We start from the raw sequence: 10,403 nt of genomic DNA, 5'->3' as shown, positions 1-10,403 counted from the left end.
CTTGCCATTTGCAATGACATGGATAGAACTAGAGGGTATTATGCTAAGCAAAATTAGTCAGAGAAAGACAATTATCATATGATCTCTCTGATATGAGGAATTTGAAAAATAAGACAGAAGATCATAGGGGAAGGGAGGGAAAAATGAAATAAGATGAAACCAGAGAGGGAGAGGAACCATAAGAGACTCTTAATCTCAGGAAACAAACTGAGGGTTACTTGAGGGCAGGGGGGTAGAAGAGATAGGGTGGCTGGGTGATGGACATTGGGGAGGGTATATGCTATGGTGAATGCTGTGAATTGTGTAAGACTGATGAATCACAGACCTGTGCCCCTGAAACAAAAAATATAAAAATATAAAACAAAACAAAAAATATAAAAAAGTAACTATATGCCAAGTACTCTACTTATACCATCTGGTTTAAATTTCATGACAGTATTGCAAGATTTTTGTTATCATAATCATAATTTCATAGATAAGAAACTTGAGAAGATATGGCCCATATATACAATGAAATATTATGCCTCCATCAGAAAGGATGAATACCCAACTTTTGTATCAACATGGATGGTACTGGAGGAGATTATGCTAAGTGAAATAAGTCAAGCAAAGAGAGTCAATTATCATATGATTTCACTTACTTGTAGAGCATAAGGAATAATACGGAGGACATTGGGAGTTGGAGAGGAGAAGTGAGTTGGGGGAAATTGGAGGGGGACATGAACCATGAGAGACTGTGGACTCTGAGAAACAAACTGAGGGTTTTGGAGGGGAAGAAGGTGGGGGGTTGTGTAAGCCTTGTGGTGGGTATTAAGGGGGGCATGTATTGATTGCATGGAGCACTGGGTATGGTGCATAAACAATGACTCTTGGAACACTGAAAAATAAGTAAAAATTAAAAAAAAGAAAAAAAAAAGAAATTTGAGATTCAGAAGCTGCTCATTCAAAGTCACATTGCCAGAAATGGAAGAACCAATATTTGAAACCAGGTCTGTGAGATTGTCAAAGCTAGTGGTTTTCCTGATTATCCAACATTATTTCATGAGTAAGATGGTAGACCTAATATCTGCTCATAAAGTGGAATAATTGGTGGCTTAGTGGAGATTTTCTTTTCTTCTTTCCAATGCATACCTGGTTCTGGTTTCTTGAGAGTATCTCCGCATCCATTTCTCCATCCTTCCCTTTTTCTTTCCATCTATCCATCCATAAAATGTGCCATTGTGTCAAGTTCTGGGATACAAAAATTAATCTGAGAAGTTAGAAGTCTTTGCTCTAAAGAAGAACCATGTCTAACATCCAAAGAATGTCAAGAATGTTGATACTTCTTCCCCCAGAGGAATAAAAAAAATGACATCGTATTACAAAATCCATGGCGTTTTTTGAAGCTGAGAAATCAAAGTGGCCTAGGAAGGAAGCTGGTTGTTCTTTTCTCCTGATTTCATAAATTCTCTACTTTGCAAGAGGTTCCTACACTGAGATAGAAGGGGCATATTTTAAAGTGACAGGTAGACAAACTAGCCTTCTCTTTCAGACCTCCTACTTCCAGCTGGAGGATGCCCCACTTTGACCTAGTTGGAGACCCATTTAACACATCCATTTAAAAGGATAGGAACAAAGTTTTCTTTGCCCTTTTGCCAGCTGCAAATTCTTAGTCTGGTTCTCTACTTTCAGTAATGATTTAATATAAATATTTAAAAAAAATAATAATCATGATCTCCTTCTGTCTTCCCCTTCACAGCGCTGTGGCTTCCTACCTTAAGTTGCATCTGAACTGTGATTAATGGATATATTTAAAGAAACAGTCATTTCTCCTTTTTTTTTCATTCCTCACAGCTTTATTTTCCCACTCTAGCAATTCCTCTCCTATATGTATTACCCATACATATTTTAATTCTAGACTTTCAGAAGCATTTTTTAAAATATTTTTTATTTATTTAACAGACAGAGATCACAAGTAGGTGGAGAGGCAGGCAGAGAGAGAGAGGGGGAAGCAGGCTCCCCGCCTAGCAGAAAGCCCGATGTGGGACTCGATCCCAGGACCCTGAGACCATGACCTGAGCCAAAGGCAGAGGCTTAACCCACTGAGCCACCCAGGCGCCCCAGAAGCATTTTTTAAAAATACTGGATCTTAAAAAATTATGCTCTCTTCATGCTACACTGTGCCCTTTTACTACAATTCCATCTTGAGATCAGGAAGGTGGTTTTTTTTTTTTTTTTAGATTTTATTTATTTATTTGAGATAATGAGACAGAACGTGAGTAGGGGGTAGGGGCAGAGGGAAAGGAAGAAGCAAATTCCCCACTGAGCAGGAAGCCTGATGCAGGGCTCGATCTCAGGACCCCAAGATCATGACCTGAGCTGAAGGCAGATCTTAACTGACTGAGCCACCCAGGAGCCCCTAGGAATGTCTTTAAATAGATACGTTCATATGTCTCAAGTGAGTAACAAAGTCCTACTGACAAATTTTCCATCTTCCTTCTGGTCCCTGAAATGGAACAGGGTGTGATCTATAGTTCAGGGTGTCTGATAATTTTAGGTGCATGAAATTGTAGTCTCTGTTAATGGAACATTCTCCTTTTTGTGTTTTCTAGGGCCATATTTCTTTTAATTGAGGTGTAAATTCACATAACATAAAATTAACCATATTAAGGCATACAATTCAGTTTTACTTAGTACATTCACAATGCTGTGCAACCATCACCTTTATCTAGTTCCAAAATATTTTCATCACTCCCAGAGGAGACCCCCATACCCATTAAGCAGTCATTTCTCATTTCCCCATTACTTCAGCCTCTGGCAACTATTAATGTGCTTTCTGTCTCTACAGAAGGGCCATAATTTTTAGATAGAAGTGTCAACAATGCTACTTATTTGAACAAACTCCTGAATGTGGTTTGCTCCAGAGCTGAGTGATGAAGGTCTCAAAGCCACAACTATCTGGCAACAGGCTGGCACTAGCACATTGTGCTCTTAGAGAATATCTTGGTGACTAATTCAATGCATGATGGATTGGACCTGGATGTGATATGGTCCAGCTTCCTTGAAACTCAGATTTAACATCTGACAATTTGAACCTTGTGAGAAAGAAAATTTCTGAATCCCTCCCAGGAACGGTTGAAGACCTAAAAACAGCCATCAAGGGTAGTTTAAATGAAGTCAACCAGAATGGAAGAAGACATCAAAATAACATTGGGAAAACATAAAAACTGGATGAAGAATGGGGGAAGGGTATGCATACTGAAGACTTCTAAGTCCTAACCACAGAGATCTTATAATATCTGTGTACAAGATCAAAACAAAAGGGGGAAGAAGTCTTTAGTTTCACTCCTTTCCCCTAGACTTAGTCATGACACTTGTGCCTCTCTCCTATTCATCTAAATCTAGAAGTGCATGAATTGTGGTAAGGACTGGCCTATGTTTTCCTTCCATTAAAGTACTTCCCCTCTACCTGCCCCCCCATCACCTCCCCACCATGTATTACTCAGGGCATTAGTTCTAGAGGGCTTTAATAGGAGTTATATAAAAATGGTTACATGATTTGTTCTCATCAATTTTCTTAGTCATTCATTTAACATGTGTTTACTGAATTTCTCTGATCTACTTAGCATTGCTCTAGGTTCTGGGGATAAAAGGGTGAAGAAAGACAAACCAGGTTTGTTCATTAAAGCAGTATTGCTTACTGCAGGCCTCCCCAGGACATAAACTGATTAAGACAATGTGAATTGTGAAGCTTCTAGATGAATTTCAAAGAACTTTCTAAATGAATTTGACCACATGGAACTTGTATTCTTTAGAGACGCTTTGGAAAAATGAATAATTATTAAAGTGAAAAAGAGTCTTTTTCTGGATTTTTCCACTGCTGCTATAACCTGATTCCCTTAGTAGTTCTCCCTTGTTTTTCTCTGTTCATAGAGAATTTTGTTTTTTCCCTTCAGAGCACTTAACTACAGTGTGAATATAAGTGGTTTTTTTTTTTGTTTTTTTTTTTTTTTTTGCGGAGGGGATTTACTTGTTTATGCCTATCTCTACTGCTTTATTGATAGACACAGTACCTGGCCCCTAATAGGTGCCCAGTGAATAATTTGAATTTGTTGAATGGATAACTGAAATAATAACTTCACTTATCTATCACTTCCATCAATTTTACCCAACATTTGAGCTACCCTTTCTCCCAATTTTTTCTTTCTTTCAGATACAAGGGCCTTATAGAACGATACTGGGCAGGTTGACTACCACCTACCAGGTTAGGGCTGCATGTAAGAGCACATTTTTATTGTGTTTGATAACCAGGTCCATACTGTGAGCCGTTATGCTCTAACATTTGTACCAATAATATGTTTACACTCTGGGAGGTGTAATGTTCTCATATTCTTAGAGCAAAACCAACTTTCATGGGACTACAACATTAACTAAGAAAAACAACAGCATTTTTGAGTGTTCCAATGACCAGATATTTCACAAAATACTCCTGCTCTTAAGATGAGAGAACATTTTAGGAGTTATTTTTTCATGATTTTTCTGAGATATATGAAGGACTGAATTCCAGTAGTCTTACTCCTGCCACCCACACTCATTAACCATTAGATCATACTGCCTCAGGTCATTTGTAGTCAGTATTCCTAAAAGGAGGTGGAGGACACATGACAGCATGACAATATTTGGCAAGGAGAATGGATTTCATGGGAATAAGGTGACTAACTGAGAAGGGCACAGTAAAGTGAAAGATTATTTGAGTGGTGGCTTCCATTTTAAGGACGATGGAGCTGAGTCTCATTGAGGTGCTGCCTGGATTGTGGACACACAGTTAGCTAATTATTTAACTATTGATAAACCAGAGGTTTTCAAACTCTACTGCACATACAAATCAATCTAGAAGGACCCAAGGTTCCGCATTTCTAACAAGATTCCAAGTGAGGCTGATGCTTTAAGTAGGAAGGTAGTGGTGTACTCTTAATCTTCAGGTAAGAAATACTGGTTATCTTTTATGGACATTTTTTATAAATGGGTAAATCTGTCTATACTCCTTTCTGAATAGAGTCTTGATTGAAGTAAAGAAGAGAGAATATAGAAACAGGATCCTTTTATCTCAGGAGAGGGATTTCAGGAAAAGCTTCAGTGTAGCCACACAGCAGCTTGAGACCACTGAATTTTCTAAGGATGGCTTTATAGAAGGAAGCCAGCCACCAGAAGAGACACCCAGAGGGCCCTGTAGATATGAAATGAAACAAATAAAAGAAAAATATCTCTTCTCCAAACTAGTTCCAGTCTGGATTATGACTGAGAACACACATTAAGGCACAGTTGTAACCAAGATAGTATCTTGTGGCATGCTAATTGTATGTTACGTACTTAGTATATTGCCTAGTGTCTTTGCTTAGAGCTGCCATAAAAATATCACAGACTGGGGACTTAAATAACAGAAATTTGTTTTTCACTGTCTGGAGGCTGAGTGGTCTAAGATCAAGGTGCTGGCAAGGTAGTTCTCATGTTGGAGCCTTTTCTTTTGACTTGGAGGCAGCCACCAGTTTGTTGTATGTTCACATGTCCTCTTCTTTGTGTGTGTGTGGAAGAAGAGAGATCTCTTGCCGTCTCTGTTCCTCTTCTTAAAGTTCACCAGTCCTTACAGATTAGGACCTGACCCTTATGATGGCATTTAACTTTCATTACCTCTTTAAAGGCCCTGTCTCTGTATATAGTCAGAGTAAACATTAGGGCTTCCAAATATGAATTTGGAGGCAGCACAATTCAGTCCATGAAACCTAATATGCAGTAGGTGATCAATAAATTTCAGGAAGACAAATATCTTTAAAGGCAAGGACTGTGCTCATGCATCTTCACATTACCACACGGTGGCACATAGTAGGTATTTAATAAATATTTGACACACAAATGAATAGCACCCTGGGAAGGTTGGTAGGCCTGAAACAGAGATAGGACATTGTGTAGTTTGAATGCTCAATACCAGTACCTACAAAACTGAGAGCAACCTTTATGGAGCACAATGTGTAACGATTTCTGGCTGGTCACACTTGCACTTAGTAGTAGTCCACCAAGGAACGGCAATAGATAATCATCTCCTAGAGTGGATTGCCTCCCATTTACTTTTACTGGTTATCTGTAATATGTTCTTTTGGGTCCTTAGCAATGTATCATCTTTGAAAATGTTTTCAATAAATGAAAATAAAAATCTGCATATTGGTTGGATGGCTCTTGGTAGAAATTGAACCAGTGTAAAACATATTATTTTCTTTCCTTCCTAGCAGCCCCTGAATCATGCAGGATGCAATGACATAGTATTTCATTTGCATGGAGAGTACTCTTGAATACTATCTTTTGGTAAACATGCCCAAGAATTCTCCTGGGCCACACAAGCAGCCAGGATTTAATTTTTTATACCAACTGAACCTGATCTCTGGAATAGCTTTGGAAAAAATGCCTTCCTTTTCTTCCTCTTAGGAGACTGAGCACCATTTAACTATTGCCCCTTTGCTGATTCATCAGGAAAGGTTATAGACTCCTACTCACCCACAAATACTTCCGCTGAGTTTAGGAATCTGAAGGAGGGGCTGTCGTGTCCACACCTTCTTCAAAGGAGAAGACTCAAAGTTTAGGAAAGGATTCTGATTCTTTGTGAGATAAGGGAATAGGAATGGGGAGAATTCCATGTATTCTTTTTCCTCCTAACTACCAAAGGAGGCTCTTGCCCAAACTGTCTCTCCAGATTTATTTATTAGTATAACAGGCTTTTAGTTAGACAGAATAATTTGGGGGGTAAGGGAAGTAGGATTTTCAGATTACGTGTACCATACCAGGAGAATTTCAAAAACTTGGAGGGAGTGTTGAGGGTTAGAGCAAACAGAGTGTTGCCATAATTTTAGTTTGCCAAGACATGAAAACGTATACAATAACTAACATCTGCTACAATTAGCACTTCATAAGAGAAAGGGCATTTTAATATAATAAAGTGGACAGTTCTTTATAAGAAACAAGAGTTGGCAAACATACTGTACAGACATGTGCATACGTATACATACACATACGCAGATGCCCACTCATGAACATCATCCTTATTTTTCATTTTTTGGTGAGCTTGTTAGGATTTAATCCTGGACAGCACTGACCAGGGCTATGTAATTTCTAAGGTTGCTTGAAATCTAAGAATCTACAATTCATTGAGTAATCCTAATATCAAATCACCCTTCTTCTAGTACCCCTCATGAATACACTGGGCAGGAGAGTCTTGACATAGAGAACTAAAATGCACAGACACGACTACGCACGGCACAAAGAAGTAAAAAATGGAAAACATGTAAGGAAATTGCACTGATCCACTGGTATGCCTCATCCTGGGCCTAGGTCTTTATTTTTGCCAAGACACAAATTCATTCACTCAACAAAGCATGTAATTGACCATTTTCAAGGTCCAATGGATGTGCAATTTCATAAAAGTTGCTTCAAGTTAAAAGCTTTCCTCAGGCCTGTAACATGGCCAGAACCAGAACAAGTTTCATCTAATAGAATTTGATGAGAAATTTATAAATATGATCATTATAACAAAAGAAGTTTAGAAGTATACCTTTCTACATTCTACCTATAAAACTAGAAATATACCTTTCCTACTTAAGGTATTTAAAAACTCATTGCATTTGATCTGGCTTCCCTTCAAACTCTTTCTAGATGCTTTTTCTTTACTTCATTCGCAGAGATACATTACTACCTTTTTCCCAGTGACCCTAATCTGATATCTATATACCGTCTGTAAAAGCATCATTGTTAACATTCTCTTCCTCAGTGAGATAGTGATGCTGACTAAATTCAGGCATTCTCCTGCTGCATTATCATCCATAGTTAGTTTCTTAATTAGTCTTTGCCATGAAATACCAGGAATCCTATTGTGGTTCTCCCTGGAAGAACTCTTGAAATCTTCCTGCTCTGTTTTTGTCCTTGGACATAACATTCTTGAGCTTATTGTCATAGCTATTTAGTGAGGTTTCTGGTAATGGACATTTCCTGTGCGTGGAATGTGTGTTAAATGACCAGCTGGCTTGGGAGTACAAGAGCTCAAAATCTCATCTGAACCGAGTTGTGAAGTTATTACCCGTTTGCATGGGAGATTTCGCTATGGAAGTTTTATAACTATTCCAATTCCATGTGGTCAGATTTTCCTGACCAGTCCAATCCTTTTAGAGATTGAATATTGCATAGAAGATGCTTAGTGAGAGAAAGGTACAAGGAGAAGACTCATGCCAGTTTGCCCTGGACTAGGATGTGTTGGCAGCTAATGTAGTGATATGATGAAAGGATGTGGAAAATGAATGCCCAACATTGAATGATGATGTGGTATATACTCATAGCAATCAATGAAGTTGAGTTAAATTCTTCTGATCAATACAGTCATGGAGTCACTGACTTGAAAGAGATTCCCAAAGAGCTCTATAGAAGGATCTTTGCAGAAGTTCTTAGGATGCACTGAGAATTTTGAGCAATTGTGGGCCAAGGAGCTTTGTCAAAAAGAACCAGAGAATTTCGGTGTCTCCTTCCAACAACACATCACCCCAAAAGCAATATGTGAAAAAGTAGGTATATGGGTTGGAATAAGGTAAAGAAAGGAATTTCAAGGTAAGACAGAGGAGTGAGGACTCGAGTCTATTAGAGAATTAAGTAAGGTTCCAAAAGTAAGAGTAGTTGGAGAAGTTAGGAGTTTTAAAGAATAGTTTCTAGTGTCTTAAAACAATAAAGGACCAAAGATCAGAGAATAACATTTTTGGTGATCAAAATAGGAAAAGATGTGCTTATTTAAAACTATAAAAGAAGAAAACTATATCCTGTGTGTAAAAATAAAGATGAGATGAAAGACCATCGACAAATCTTTATTTGATAGGAAATGCAGTGGAAAGATGGCAGCATATGTGTTTAGCATTTCAGAGTGTACAAGACATTTATTCATATATTGTCTTACTTGATTCACATTGTCATCCTGGGCAGCAAAAGGATAACTAAGATTTTTCTTCAGGAAAGGAACCTGAGATTTGGAGAAATGAAGTAACCTTTCTCAGGGTCATGAGGCTAGCAGGTGGTTGGCTAGTAATTTCATTTTCCTGAATTGAAGGCCCTTGTGCATTCCTCTCTGCCATACTGGAAATCTGGAACTTTATTTTTTTGTTTCAGTTCTATTCTCTCTCATCTGAGTGGATGTGCACTATTCTACACCAGAGGTAGACAGATTTTTTCTGTAAAGAGCAGGATAGTAAATATGTTAGGCTTTGTGAGTCATTATGTTACCTGTTCTAAACACTCAATATAACTTTATAGTCTAAGGTAACCATAGACAATATGTAAATGAATGGATGTGGCTGTGTTCCAGTAAGACTTTGTTTGCAAAAACACGTGGTAGGCTGGATTTGCATTGTGAGCCATAGTTTGTTGACCCCTGTTCTTCACCATAAAATCCTATGAATCTTCTTGTTGTCCTTTTGTAAGAACTCCTAAAACCCTCCCACTCTGTCTTTTATATATAACTTTCCCACCTAGACAATTTTGGCTTCTTTAGGTCAAGGATCACATTTGGCTTACCAGATACTCATAATTCTTAGTGGTGTCTAGTATACACAGGGTGTTTGAAAATTATTTGTTGAATGAAGTTTTTCTATATTAGATGCACACATTTTCCCCTTCTCTTCTGTATCTGTTATTCCTGTCCAAACACTTTTTCCTATATTTGGCATATTTTGTTTTGCAAAGATGGCTAGAACAATAACTCTGGTCCTACATGCTTTTCTTATAATGTAATGTTGACACTTTCCCATCAAGAGTAGGGAGCCTATGTTCCCTCCTCTTGCATGTGGATGGGCTTCTGACAACAACAGTAATGATGTTATGTAATTTCTGAGGCTAGATCCTAAAAGGGAATATAGCTTTCATGTGGCTCTCTTGCAACCTTGAGCTACCATTTAAATAGTCTGACCTGAAACTTCCATGCTGTGAAGAAGACTGGTTTAACTCACATGGAATGATCTCAGGGAGAGGACCTGAGACTACCTGGAGAAATAGAGATGTTTGTCCAGCCCCCACCTACTTTAATTTCTGTCACCCCCACCCCACTTATTTCAGCTCCATACCATGGCATGAGAGACCCATAAGCCCAGGCAAACTCTTCCTGAATTCTTGACCCACAGAAACTGTGAGATATAATAGGAAAATTGCTGTTAACCCACTGAATTGTTTGCAGCAATGCATAACTGGAGTACCTCTCTCCTCCCTTTCACTCTTCTTTTTTTAAGAAGGTGGTGTCCATAGCAGTTAAAGATGATGACTTCAGGTTGTCTTTGTTTCAGTCTCAACTTTCATACTTTCTAACTGTGGGACATTTTGAAATTTGCTTAACCTCAGCATCTCCATTTCCC

The sequence above is a fragment of the Lontra canadensis genome, unplaced genomic scaffold, assembly GCF_010015895.1.
Source record: "Lontra canadensis isolate GAN:19392208 unplaced genomic scaffold, GSC_riverotter_1.0 scaffold15, whole genome shotgun sequence".
Classification (NCBI taxonomy): domain Eukaryota; kingdom Metazoa; phylum Chordata; class Mammalia; order Carnivora; family Mustelidae; genus Lontra; species Lontra canadensis.
Note: the sequence above shows the minus strand (reverse complement) of the source record.